This window comes from Phoenix dactylifera, chromosome 7 (assembly GCF_051530095.1).
Source record: "Phoenix dactylifera cultivar Ajwa chromosome 7, Ajwa_hap1_PhDact_Kaust_v1.1, whole genome shotgun sequence".
In the NCBI taxonomy this organism is placed as follows: domain Eukaryota; kingdom Viridiplantae; phylum Streptophyta; class Magnoliopsida; order Arecales; family Arecaceae; genus Phoenix; species Phoenix dactylifera.
The window spans coordinates 25,231,073-25,245,781 of record NC_143196.1 but is presented as its reverse complement, the minus strand read 5'-3'; the positions used below and the strand labels follow the sequence as shown (position 1 = coordinate 25,245,781).

At 33.7% G+C, this 14,709-nt stretch overlaps 1 protein-coding gene across 3 annotated transcripts in view; it reads right to left on the bottom strand.

The window, feature by feature from the left end:
- Positions 1–187: 187 nt before the first annotated feature.
- The window catches only part of LOC103695611 (uncharacterized), a 29,792-nt gene continuing 15,270 nt past the window's right edge, over positions 188–14,709 (bottom strand). The window contains exons 2-3 of one of the 3 annotated variants that reach the window (XM_089924362.1): positions 12,729–12,804; positions 188–5,391 (exon numbers count right to left, since the gene is read on the bottom strand). The gene's annotated coding sequence lies outside the window, so the exon portion shown is untranslated. Of the gene's footprint in view, positions 12,805–14,709 lie in introns of all 3 variants that reach the window. The other 2 variants (XM_089924363.1, XM_089924361.1) reach the window with 2 other exon arrangements.

Sequence of the window (14,709 nt, the reverse complement as noted above, 5' to 3'; positions counted from 1 at the left end):
ATCTCCCATTTTTATGATGCAAATATTAAATATTATATACATAAAAATTATTATTCTCTATTTTTTATATTTTTATAATTGCAAATTTTTCACTATTTTTAATAATTAATTAATTAATAGTGTGATAGTTCAAGAGCCGAGTGGTTGATAGACTCACCCTTGATTCAGATTAAATCTGATCATGGGGCGGGCTTGGGCATAAAAAATACTAAATTTTACATAAATTCAGTCTAAAACCTAATTAAAAATGAATAGAATTTATACCTAAGGCCCAACCTATGATCAGCTCTAACCCAGACAACTGAAACAGGTTGGCCGGGTTCCACAACATTGCTATGTTGCTGTAAACAGATTCAGGTACAATAAATGACATGTTTTGTTGTGGATGTTGATTATAATACTTCAACTAGGGTTCTCCATATGCGTGTGATCCTGGAAACTTAAGTATTCGATGGAGTCGCTCCTCAGGAAGGTGGGAAGGATGGTTTAGGATCGAGATGTTATGAGAAAATTAGGAAAAAGAAATTGGAAGAAAACACAAATTGCAGTAAAAAGTTGACCTTGTACTTTTTTTTTGGGTAGAAAGTTCGCATCGTACTTTGAGATAGGCAAGTTACCACCTTGATAAAGTTACCCAGAAAGTAGACAAGTTTTCACCTAGAAAGAAAACAAAAGAAAAACTTAAATGAGCTTTGGGCAGTAGAGCCATGAGAAAATAAATAGGAATGAAACAGAGAGAAGAGGATCGATGATGTGTTTCTATGTGACTTTGTTTTATATCGCATTTAATCTATAATGAGTTATAAAATGAGAGCATATAAGCACCACAAGAATTTTTAACCTTTTTAATATGGGACTATTACTCCTCAACACATTTACATAGAGGTTTCCGTTGATCCTATCTAAAAATCAAAGCTTTTATATGAATAGATCCAAGAGTATATAAGCACTATAAGGGTTCTCAACCTATCCGATGTGAGACTATTATTTTTCAATATGGTGGATGGAGAGTGGGATCTTGTTGATGAATTAGAAGGAAGGCAATACTGAACAAGAAATAGAGAGACCAAAGTCATACACTCTTAATTAATCAACTAGAATGATGAATTTGGTTAGTTAAATCAAAATCCAAGAGAGGTTATAACATATTAGGTTTCAAATATCGTGTAGGATATGTGTCAGGAAATATGTGTACTGTTGAAAAAATTAAATACGCACGCGGCTTTTTAGGCCCCATGCGCGTTTGCCGGTGGAAATTACGTGAGCCAGCGCCCGCGGACCGCTGGAAATTACGTGAGCCAGCACCCCCGCGGGCGCTGGCCGCTTAACTACCGCGGATGCGTCCGCGGAAGGCGCGGACATATCCGAAAAAGATCAAAATAGCTCCTCTAAACACCTCTATAAATACATCTTGATTTTATCTCTTTTGGGACACGAAAAATTTAAAAAAATACCAAAAAAATCTAAAAAAAAGTTCTTCCTCTTAGCCACTTCTGATTTTTATTTTTGTAATTATATTCAGTTTATTTTATTCTTTTTATTTTGTTCTTCGTTGGATCTACAAATCCGATCGGGTTCGATTTGGCTTCTTCCGAGACGTACTGAAGAAGAATTTTAGGGTTCTCTGAGGAGGATTGTCGGAGATCCATACATGGAGGCAAACACTTCTTTAGGACAACGTCTATACGCTTCGACCTGCCTTCAATCAGGCTATTTTCTCTTACTTTTGTTTTAAAATTTAATATTAGTGGATCCGTAGGATTTGCAATTTTATGATTTGAATTTATTAAATGAATAGATTTATTTTGTGTTAGAATAGATTTCTTTTATGATTAAATAGATTTATTTTGATACCGAATAATATATATATATATTATATCCTCTTTAAGAATTTTTATTAATTGTAATTATAGATTTATTTGCTTAGTTACGTGATATATTGCTAACAATCTAAAAAAGTATTTGTTTATTTTTTTTGTTAGTAATATATAATACAGTAAATTATTCTAAAAAGGTAATAGTTTGTTTAACCTCCAAGAGATTTATCATACCTCTATTTGGACTTCTCAAGGAGTAATTTCTAGATCCCATTTAAACGAAAAACTCGAAAATTGGTTAATACATAATAATTAATTCATTGAATTGATTTATTAGATCTCAATCAATTACTCTAATAAGGTAATAAATTATATAATTCATTGAATTGGCATTTTAGATCTCAATTACAATAATTTAGGATGGATATCTCGTATCCGAAAACTAGCAGTTCGCCCCGTCAATCCTCCAGGACCCAAATAACTCAATTTTCGCCCATGAACGATTTGTGTCAATGGATTAGTTTGAATTTGCTAGCACAAAATTAGTAATCAATTATTCTAATAAGGTAATAAATCTTATAATTTATTGAATTGACATTTTAGATCTAAATTACAATATTTGATTTGCTGGCACAAAATTAGTAATAAATTATTTTAATAAGGTAATAAATCTTATAATTCATTAAATTGATATTTTAGATCTCAATTATAATATTTGATTTGCTAGCACAAAATTAGTAATCAATTATTCTAATAAGGTAATAAATCATATAATTCATTGAATTGACATATTAGATCTCAATTACAATAATTATTTTGCTAGCACTAAATTAGTAATCAATTATTACTAATTCAAAAAATTCAAACAAAAAATTCAAAAATTAGTAATCCATAATAACAAATTTAAGTTTGCACTTAGATTTTTCTAAAAATTGAATTTGTATGATTTCTAGTGACTATATCCACTAACTAATAATGTCAAAGAAAAGTTTATCAAAAAGGCATACGTGCCTAAAAAAGGCTGGTACTTAAGTGAGCCTAGTGCTCTCCACCGACCTGGAGTTGATCTGGCTATTATTATTTTTGGATATATCAACTAGTCATTCAAAATTCAATACAAATTTTAGTGCAATCTTTTGACATAAACTTTTTGCCTTCACTTAGATTTCTGTTCCTTCTCTATAACCTTGAACCTATAGCCTCAAGCACTAGTAATCACCTTAGTGCCAAACCTGAAAAATTTGATAGCCATAACTTTAGGAGGTGGTAGAACCAAATGCGGTTCTGGCTCACCACATTAGGGTTGATCTCAGCCATAGGTGAGAACACTACTGAAGTTGATAACGGATCTAACCCAACTACTTCACGACCTGCTACTCGCCAAACTGAACCTTCTGCCTCCACCAGCACACCCTCTAAGATACCTGATGAAATAGACTATCATTGCATCCGTAGAATCCTAGGTGCCCTCTCTGAAAGGCTGTATGACATTTATTACACAGTCAAGAGTGCCAAAGAACTTTGGGACACCCTAGATAGCAAATATGGTCTTGATGATGCTGGGGTAAAGAGGTTCAAGGCCCCCGACTTCAATAACTTTAGGATGGTGGACTCAAAGCCTATGAATGACCAAATCTATGATTTCGAAATCCTGATCCACTAGCTTAGAGCCAGTGGAACCTGTCTGATAGATAAACTACCTAATTTCTGGTCTGGTTTTGCTAAGACCCTAAGCCAAACCCAAGGAGGTCTCACCCTAACCCAAGTCTTGAACTCCATTAGGATTGAAGAGCAGCACAGGCTCAGGAGTAAAACCTCTACTGGACACAAGAATAATGCTTATAATGTAGAGGCTAGAAAAAATCAAAACCGACCCTTCAAAAATAAGCATTACAAAAAGAAGCCCTACAACCCTAGAAATCCTAATCACCACAATGGAAAACCTACCCAATCCCAGGAGCAAAAGAAGAAGAAAGAGGAAAGTGGTGTTCGTTTCTGTTATGTGTGTGGTCGGATCATCCATTTGGCTCCCCAGTGCTTCTATAAGAAGACTGCACCTCTTTAATCCAAGAAGAAAGATCCACACACACCCAGTGCTCAAGTCAACATGGTGACTTCTGGCGCTGGCTTCTCTGAAACTGCTTTCAGGTCTATTTTCTTCACTCCTGAAGTTAACATGACTTTACAAGCACTTGATTGGTGGATTAATACCGAAGCTGGTATTCATATTTGTTCAGATCACTCCTAATTTTTTTCTTACTAGGTCTCAAGTGGAGGAGCTGTGATCATGGCAAATAGCTCGGAGACGCGTGTGCTAGGAGTGGGACGTGTAGGCTTAAAGCTTACCTCTGGAAAAGTTCTGTCCCTGCATGGCGTCCAATATGTTTCGGTCGTTAGGAGAAACCTAATTAGTGGTTTTTTGCTTATCCAGCAAGGCTATCATCTTATTTTTGAGTCAATAAAGTTGTAATTTCTCATGGTGTAATGTTTATTGGAAAAGGATCCCAAAGTGAAGGATTGTTTAAGTTGAATGTAATAATTTCTTCAATAAATGAAAATTCTTTGATCATGAATAAAGAACCTCCTTCTATTTGGCATGGTAGATTAGGTCATATAAATTAGAATACAATTAAACAACTAATAAACCTAAATTTAATACCAAAAAGTGATCTTAAGAAACATGAGAAATGTAAAATTTGTGTAGAAGCTAAACTCCCTAGGAAGCCTTTTAAATCTATTAATAGGGATTCGGATCTATTAGAGTTGATCCATAGTGATGTTTGTGACTCTGATAGAACTTCTAGGAAAGGTAACAGATACTTTGTGACCTTCATAGATGATCTGTCCAAGTTCTGTTACATCTATCTAATTAAAACCAAGGATGAGGTGCTCAGCAAATTTAAAATTTTTAAGATCGAAGTTAAGAACCAACAGGAAAAGAAAATTAAAATTCTTAGATCAGATCGGGGAGGTGAATATACATCTAATGATATAACTCAAATTTGTGAAGATCATGGAATCATTCATGAAGTGACTGCTTCCTATTTTTTCCAATCAAATGGAGTAGCAAAAAGGAAGAATATGACTTTAATTGATATGGTCAACTTAATGCTTATAAGCTCAGGAGTACCAGAGAATTAGTGGGGGAAAGCTTTAGTTTCAGCCTGTTATATCCTCAATAGGATTTTCTCCAAAAATAATGACCAAACTCCATATGAAGTTTGAAAACATAGAAAACCTAATCTTAGCTATTTGAATGTGTGGGGGTGCTTGGCAAAAGTGAAAATACCTGATTTTAAGAGAAAGAAAATAGGGCCTAAAACAATGAATGCCAACTGGATCAGTGATACCTTAGATGTTAAATCCACCACAGGATATGTCTTTCTTCTAGGAGATGCTGCTGTGTCTTAAAAATCCACCAAACAAATCTTGATATCTAGGAGTACCATGGAGTCTGAACTGATAGCTTTAGACACCACTAGCACTGAGGCTGAATGGCTCAAAGATCTACTAATAGACCTTCCTGTAGATGAGTCACCTTTACCACCTGTCTTTGTACATTGTGACTGTAAATCTGCAATACATAAGTGTAACCAAGAAAATACCAATGTAAAAATTAATAGACACTTAAAAGTGTGTCATAAATCATTAAGATATAAATTGAAAAATAACATTATTGCTTTGAATTTTGTAAAATCAGAAAATAATTTGGCTGATCAGCTTATAAAAGATTTGTCTAGAATAGTAGTTTTAGAGTCGTCGAGGAAGATGGGGCTTAGCCCATAAAAATAGATCACCACGGTGGGAACCCAACCTTAAAATGTTCAATGGGTAGAAACAAACCGGAGTGTGACTAAGAGCAGCACTGTTTTATGTTTTCCTCATTCCTATGATGCTAGTGCTCATAAAAGCAAGCGGTAGGATGAATTTGTTTATATAACTCTTAATAAATCCGAGACCTAAGAGGCAAGAGCTTCCTTACAAGCTTCTTTGTTAGCTTCCTTATTAGGACTCACCTATATGTGCAGTCTTGAGGCCGTGATTATAAAAAAATGGGTGATTTTCTAAAAAGCACATGAAAGATACCTACGCATGGTCATATTAGCGCAACCCGCTTAGAACTCAGATCGAGCTATATTATGTGTGCTGTTAATTTAATCGAAGCCATGGATCGAGATTCAAGGTTAAGACCACCTCCTCAACAGATGTAACCAATTGTCACTAAGTGAAGGTCCAAACCGAAAGGTACGTACACCTATTACATAATATAAGATATCCAGCATTTTATTTTGATTTTAATATTATTTAAAAATTAATTTTTGTGGGGGATTGTTGAAAAAATTAAATGCGCACGCAACTATCTGGGCCGCGTGCATGTTTGCCGCTTAATTACAACAGACGTGTCCGCAAAAGGACCAAAAAGTTCCCCTAAACACCCCTATAAATACTCCTTGATTTCATCCCTTCAGAACACGAAAAATTAGAGAAAAATACCAAAAAAATTCTCGAGAAAAGTTCTTCCTCTTAGCCAATTATGATTTTTATTTTTGCAATTATATTCAATTTATTTTATTCTTTTTATTTCATTCTTCGTTGGATCTGCAAGTCCGATCGGGTTCGATTTGGCTTCTTCCGAGACATACCGAAGAAAAAGTTTAGGATCGCCGTATCTCTGAGAAGAATTACCGGAAGATCCGTACATGGGGGCAAATACTTCTTTGGAACAGCGTCTACGCGCTTCGACCTGCCTTCAATCAGGCTATTTTCTCTTACTTTTGTTTTAAAATTTAATATTAATGGTGTTGCCCAGTAGATACAACCCAAGAGGGGGGGTGAATTGGGTCTTTTAAAACTTTTATGCTACTTCTAAAACTTTATGAGTAACTATGCTAAGTTGTATAGATGCACAGTGAAAGTTAAACTTAGCAAGGGTTTGATGTATAGACTTCGACTTGATTAAATATGCTTGCAACTAAAGGATGTGCGGATAAGAATTAAGCAAGCAATTTATCTAAGTAAGTAAGTGTGTTAGTTAGACAATAACTAGAGGCATTACAAACACAAAGGACATATAGTGGTTCGGTGCACCCCAGCACCTACATCCACTCCCCAAGACCTCTTGGGAATTTCACTATAATCCTACCGATTACAGCCGGTTGTTTTACAAGCTCACAACCCAACTTGTTGTTTTTACGAGCGCACAACGAACTCGGTCGGTTTTCCCAGGCTCACCGACTAGAACCAACCCCGATTGTTTTCCCGGGCTCACAATCAAACCCTTACACGTTGGTTTTACCCTCGGCTCACCAACAAACCTATCTCCGTTGGTTTTCCCTTTTGGCTCACCAACAAACCTATCTCCGTTGGTTTTCCCTTTGGCTCACCAACAAACCTTACACCGTTGGTTTTCCCTTTGGCTCACCAACAAACCTTTAACCCCTTGATTCAATCCCTTGATTGAATCAAGTTACAAGATATTAAAACAAAGAATAAAAACAAATCAAAGCTTCTTAAACAAGCAGATATGACAATATAAACAAATAGAGTAAAGAGAAGCCCTCAAACGAGTTTTGAAGATGGAGGAGCTCGGCTTCTTCTTTACTTGATCCTCCTCTGATTTGGCATGAAGTAGAGGATCCCCGAGGCAGCACGCGGATGGAGAGGAAGCTTTCGGATTCACTTGGATGCTCTTCTTCTCTCTATTTCGTTTTGGATGGCCCTTTTGTGCTTGTGGGAGATTTCCTTTGTAATCTCTTTGAGATCTCTTTCCTAGATGATCTCTCCCACTTCCATGCCTTCTCCCCTAGCTCTCCTCTTGTTTTTATAGCTTTAGATGGCGTGGAAACAAGAATCTAGCCGTTAGAGACAAAAATAGAGCCGTTGGACACAGTCTGCACTTCCTGACAATATTACCGTTGGGATCGGAGTCGACTCGCGCGATCAGGAGTCGACTCGCCTGTTGCAGGAGTCGACTCGTGCTTTACTGGAGACGACTCGGCCACTGTTCCAAATTTGAATTATGGTGCATCCTCGACTGGGAGTCGACTCGTCTTAACCCGGAGTCGACTCGCCAACTTCTGGAGCTGACTTGGCAATTTCGGAGTCGGCTCATCCACTGAAGTCCGTGGATCCAATTTTGAATTTTGTCCTCTCGAGTCGACTCGACTGTCCTGGGAGTCGACTCGAATCTCAGACCCCGAACTCCCGATCCTCTGTCTTTTGGCTCGTCCAGTCTTGGAGTCGACTCGAACTTCCTTGGAGTCGACTCGGCTCTCAGTTTGTGAAACACAACCTTCTGCCATCTTGGTGTAGCGCTGCCTTGGAGTCGACTCGAGCTGTCTGGGAGTCGACTCGAATCTCAGAGGCAGTAACTTGGTTTTCTGTCTGTTGATGGTCGCGGAGTCTCGGAGTCGACTCGTGCAATGCGGGAGTCGACTCGAATCTCAGAGTCCCAAAAATGCTCTCTGACTTTTTCCTTGTGTTCCGCTGAGAGTCGACTCTTGCTTTCTTCGGAGTCGACCTACCAACCATCGGAGTCGACTCGCGTTCCACTGGAGTCGACTCGAATCTCAGACCCGAAAACTGCTCTCTGACTTTTCTGCCTGTGACTCCTAGGAGTCGACTCATACTTCTCCGGAGTCGACTCATACTTCTCTGGAGTCGACTCGAATTCCACTGGAGTCGACTCGAAGACTGTTCTTTTGAATTTTTCTTTTGATTTTACTCCTCCAATTTGAATCCTTTGAACTTTAAGCTTGGGCCAATAAATTGTAGCTTTCTTCCAACTTGAGAGCTTTGGAGGCCTTCTTGTGTTCTTCCAACTTGCTATGTTCCTTGCAAAATAAATATCTTTCTCCTTGCAACATAAACATTAGTATCTATACTTCAAGGTTTTGTGATCATCAAAATCAATCTATGAATCAATCTTTGGGTCATCAATCTCCCCCTTTTTGATGATGACAAAACTTGGAGTATATGCAATATAAAAGATATTGATTTCTAGAAGTAATACATAGCTAAGTTGCATGAAGTGGAAAACATATATATTTAAAAACATACTTCATGATAATGCTTTTAGATTTAATCAGCTTAACACAATCAACATATTTAAATTTTAAGCTGATTTGTATTCAATTCAAAGTAATAAAGCATTCTGAGGTATATAGCATATACTTAGATATTTCTCCCCCTTTTTGACAACATCAAAAAGATAGTGAAACATTAAGTACAAAGATCAGAGCAGAACACATCGAGTGTGAATTCAAGAGGTTTTTTTAATTTGATAGTTTTCTAAACAAGTGTAGGTGGAATCTTCCTTAGGTTAATGATATTCAAGGAAAAACATGAGTGGAGATCTAACCTCTCTTCACTAAGTATGAAAGCTTGTTCATTTAAGACCTTTTGCCCAATCTATTAAGTATTTTATCAACCATGAGAGCAATTTAATTAATTTTCTTAATGACTTCAAAGTTCTTTTATGATAATAGGAGCATTGTGGCACAAATATCAAAATATACATTCATGCAATTTTTGATACATCTTAGAGCTCTTTTAAAGACTTTCTTTTATTTCTTTAGAAAATAAGCACAATTTGATACATAAAATAATGAATTTGCACAAAATTGAAGTTCCAAAAAGCAAGCCAATTTGAGCTCATTAGTGAAGTTCCAAAAATAGATTTTCTAAGAGATACTCAAGAATATTTAACACATTATTCTCCCCCTTTTTCATTAAATTAGAGGCTCTTAAGATTTGCAGTTTGGTTCAAGAGTGATGCATGAGATATACTAACCAAATAACACGCCTCAAGGTGTATCATACAGATTTTCAGATTTAAATTTCAGATGATACATATTGGAGAGTATTAGAATCACTTTTCATTTAGTGTTCTTTCTCTCTCCTTTAGTTATAGATTTATGCGATTAAGTTCCATAAGATCTTTCCTTCTGAAATTTTCTTTCTCCCCCTCAAATGATCATTCCATTTAAGAGTTTAGAATCCTAAGATAATGTTCAATAAGATTGTCAATCTCAAAAATATATTTCAGCTTATTTTCATAAGACTCAAGGTTTGAGATAAGACAACCTTTATAGAACTCATCTCAAGGAAATTAAAACATGTCTTGCAATATAAGGAGGTTCATCAAAATCAATCCATAAAATTCAAAGTATGTATCAAAATAAAGTGTCTTTGGGATAGGATACTGAATATCTAAAGCTCCCCCTTAAAAGATGCATTCTTCTTTAATCATTTTAAATTGTTGAATTTCAGATTTTAGTAATAAACGTGAATAACACTGAAATTCTGTAATATCGAGAATGTAGAGTGATCTAGAATTATTCAGAATTTATAGTAATCACTCTTTCTAATCCTTTAAGAACAAGTTATGCTTTCTCCTAATCTTAGAGAAAATGTATAAAAGTATTAATCATAAAATGATTCAATTGAAGCTCAGTTTCTTTCAAACGCATTTACATTTTCTTTCTTTTAGAGTCATTTGAGTGAGGTGAAATGTTTCTAGCTTTAAGATCATTCACTCTATTGATGGAAGTCTTCAATAATGTAGAAGAGAAAAATATATAGATGATCATTGAGGTATATATATTTATAGAACTCAATTTCTTAATCATAGTTTTTCAGCAATGTATACATGAAGCACAATAAATATATTTTTTTTTTTATATCAAAATAGAATCATATATTTAGAAATTTTTGTTTGCAATCAAGATCATCGAAAGACACATCATTTGAACCAATATTAGTATACTTTGAAGATAAGAAATGATATGTTTCGGATGCGTATCGGAGCAATCATCAAAGGCATCAAAATTAATTCTGTTTTTCTTAAAGTAAGACTTTATTTTAAAAATCACATTTAGTTTAAGCTTTTATACAAAATCAGATTCGGAATTACATAGGATTTTCAATCATACTTTGAGATATGTATCTTCCACATTATAGCTCATCTTAAATGATTACGATTGAAAATACATATTTCAAACATATAAGAGCATATTCAGAATCTTTGTATTAAATGTTGAGTTTTGGTACGAATTTGAACATTATATACCAAATTTAGGCAAGTTGAAGGATAAAACAAAATCAATTTATTTTCCCTAAATAGAGATGTTCTTCTCTTCTCCTTTCTACAATTTTATTTAGCTTTCAGATTTTAACAATGATTGTGAATGACAAATCTGAAATTTCTTTTCAATAAAACTAGACAAAAGATGTTATGTAGCAATTCAAACATTCAATCAAATTGTCCAAGTATGAAACATTACAAAATATTGAGAATCCATAAATCAAGACATCATACCATATGCAAAATATACCATGTGTTAAGTCATGCATTAAAATACTAAGTACAAGAATGTCAAGGATCAAAATCAATTCTTTTCAAATAAACTCCCCCTATTTAAATATAATCTTGCAATAATTTCATCCTTAAAGTGTGTTTTCAAGTGATTAAAAATTTGACTTAATTCTACTTTCATTTACTTTGTTTTTCATTTATAACTTTCTTATGCTCTATACTCTATTTGCTCCCTATCCGGTGGAGTTGGGAAGGGGCACGAGGTACTACCACTAGCCTCCCTCTTGTGCCGTCCCTAATATGCCCTACACCGAATAGTTGGGTCAAATAGTGCCGGGTACTACCACTAGCCTCCCCATTGGCACCATCCCTATGATGAGCAATATAGAAAGGTTAAAATGTTTACTTCAAAACCTCCCTATTTAAGTGTAATTAATTATGGATTTTATCCCTTCCAAAAGAATGCTCACACAAGTCTCACAAATGTGTCGAATATATTAAGTTTGTTTTGCTTTTCCTTAAGGTTGAAGTGTTTGCCTCTACTTGGATTTTACTTCTCTTGAATAATATCCATTTTCTTTTCTTTATCTCTCTCTCTTTTTGTTATTCTCAAGTAATTTTCATGAGAGAGCAGAATAGAGAATTAATCTTACGTATCATATATATGTATATCATGCAAACAATATTTTCATTATGCTCAAGGTTTCATAACTTCTCACAAGTTATTTTACATCAACATTTTAAGCATATACTTGTGTATTTCATGGTTATGACATAGGCAAAGATATATTTTAGTTTGGGCAAACCATGAAATAATTTCTAAAAGTATAAGTCAGTCAATACACATATAGACATGATATCAAAAATTAATAATTAAAGAATTTAATCATGCCATAATAAGATTTAAGTTACTGACTTTGCTCAACTAATTTGTGAGAAAGGTATCTAAATTACCTATTCATTATATGTTCTTCAAGCCAAACTAGATTTCTTATGTGTGAACTTTTGGCTGAAGAAGATCCTCTCTCTTGTTTGCATGTAAATGTTTAGTGTATCTTACATGAAGATATCCTTCAAGTTGAAATCTCTCATTTTTCTTTCTTGAAGGAAGGTCATTAGTTTCTTTAAGATACAAAGCATTCATCCAACATATATATTTTTTAACTAGATGACTCAATATAAGATATGACAATAGTTGCATGTTGAGTCACTTTACTCAAGAGATTGCCTAAATATAAGCAAGCACATATCATTTGAACTAAAGAGATAGATTCATTAACCAAGATAGTTTAAGTCAATTTAGTTTAGATTCTATTTGCTTAAGATAATTATCAATAAGATATGTTAACTATGTTTTAATCAATTTATCTTAAACATTTGTTTCTATCAAAATTCAGATTATGATTTATTTGTTATCAATAAAATATGATTAATTAAAGTTAGATTGAAGTCTTGCACAAGGTCACATAATAAGCATACAATCTGGTCTACTAGCTGTAAAATAATTATTCTATCATGCTTCAATACAGCTTTAACACAATAGATCTACTTTGCTCATCCTTTTCAAATTCTACAAGATGGGGTCATAGATATACCTTCTTCATGCCAATCTTCTATAAGAGTTTTCTTGTGGACTAACGTTGGTCAATGAAGATCCCCTTTCCTGTTTGTCTTAATTTGGAGTTTGAGAGAAGATGTTAATTCATTCATCATATTTCAAACTCACTTTGCAATATAACTCTTCATTAGTAGAACCAAAAATGATGTCATCAATGCATACTTTGAGCAAATAAGATATCACAAATTCATCTTTTTGATGCATAGATTTATCACTATTACTTTCTATCAAAAAGGTTGCTTAAGCTTTTATATATCATGCTTTTGATGCTTGTTCTAAATCACATATTGCTTTATCATATATGTAATGTGTATTTTTAAATATGGTGGTTATTTTTCATAGATCTCCTTTTTAATGAAGTAACCACATAGGAGTGACTTCTACACATTCATTTGACAGAATATAAAGCTCATGAAGCAAGCACATGATAATGATGATCTTTACTTCTAATCATGCAAGAATCTTTATCAAGATCTATTTCCTCTTTTCTTGATTTAGTCTTTTAGTAGTCATCAATTTTTCTTCATTAAGTGCATATGTAAAAGATTAACCATATAATTTGATTTTAGTATTTTGATAATAAATCATTAGTCTCATAAAGAATAAAATGAATTGATACTTCTACAACTAGAATTTTTCATGAATGTTCTATATGCATTGCTTGATGAATGATATCCAAGGATAGAAGTATCTTTATCAGATTTGGCATTATTTTCATAATAACATGTACGACTGAAAAATATGAAAGATATGCAATGGTTCATTTTCCATTTTTCAGAAGATCAAAATTTTCATCAAAAATAGAAATCATATGTATGACAAGCAGTGATGATAGTCTTTTAAAAATTTATTTAAGTAGATGACTATCATACATAATTGTCTTTTTCATTTCTTCAAGAATTCTATTAATCCTATTTTGCTTATGGTGTCCTTGGTGCTGAAATCATTGGATTTAATATTATTTTCTGTATAACCTTTATCAGGATTTTGGTTTTCAACACTGTGCCATGATACTCTTTATCTTCACAGTTTGGAAACCTTTATCATTTGAACCACTTTTACAAGATTTAGTAAATACAGAAAAATACTTCAGTTTTATTTTTCAAGAATAAATTCAATGTAAGCTTTTGAAAAACTTGGAGATGGAAACAACATCTTAAGATTTAGAAATGATTTTTGTTTGTTTCCTTAGTTAGCATGCATAGCAAAACTTTGACCTTTAAGTAGATAATCTAAGTAAGCCTATGGCAAGGTCTTTTGAGATTAAGTACATACTAGCATGAGTTGATTTTATATGCCAAGGATGGTTTCTTGGTATTCATAGTGCATATATTCAAAAGCATACCAAGTACACATTATCATATCTATGATCAATAAACAATAATGCCATGGATAATAACTCTCAATCAAGCATATAGAGAATTCATAGAGTTATTCTTAATAAATTGATTAATCATTTAGCAACTTATCCAATAGTGAGTAAAGTATACTAAAAAATGAAGAGATTTGATTATATTTCCAAAAGTATTTTCTATATCACAAAATTGATCACTACTAGCAAATCATATCAAATACTAAAGCACAAATAATGATGAGATGCAAGAATTACTGATTTCATTATTTTTTTTGTTAATAACTTTTTAAGTTTCTTTATGTTCCATAGGTACCTTGGTACACCTATGTGTACATCCTCATTTTCTCATTTTGGGTACCCAAGCTTGCTTGAGTCCTTGAGATTTAGGACATATGGTTCCTTTTGGAATCCATATCTGTTTAATAATAATAACTTTACCATTTGATTTAATTATACTAGAACGATAGGTAAAGTTGTTATTCCCATCCTTTTCATTTTTGAAATAAGTTATCTTATTTAATGGTTTGCTTGGTAAATTGATAACCTTTTTCTCTAGAGATTTATGGCTAAGTGAAGGAGTCAAGCTAAATTTTGATTTATCAAA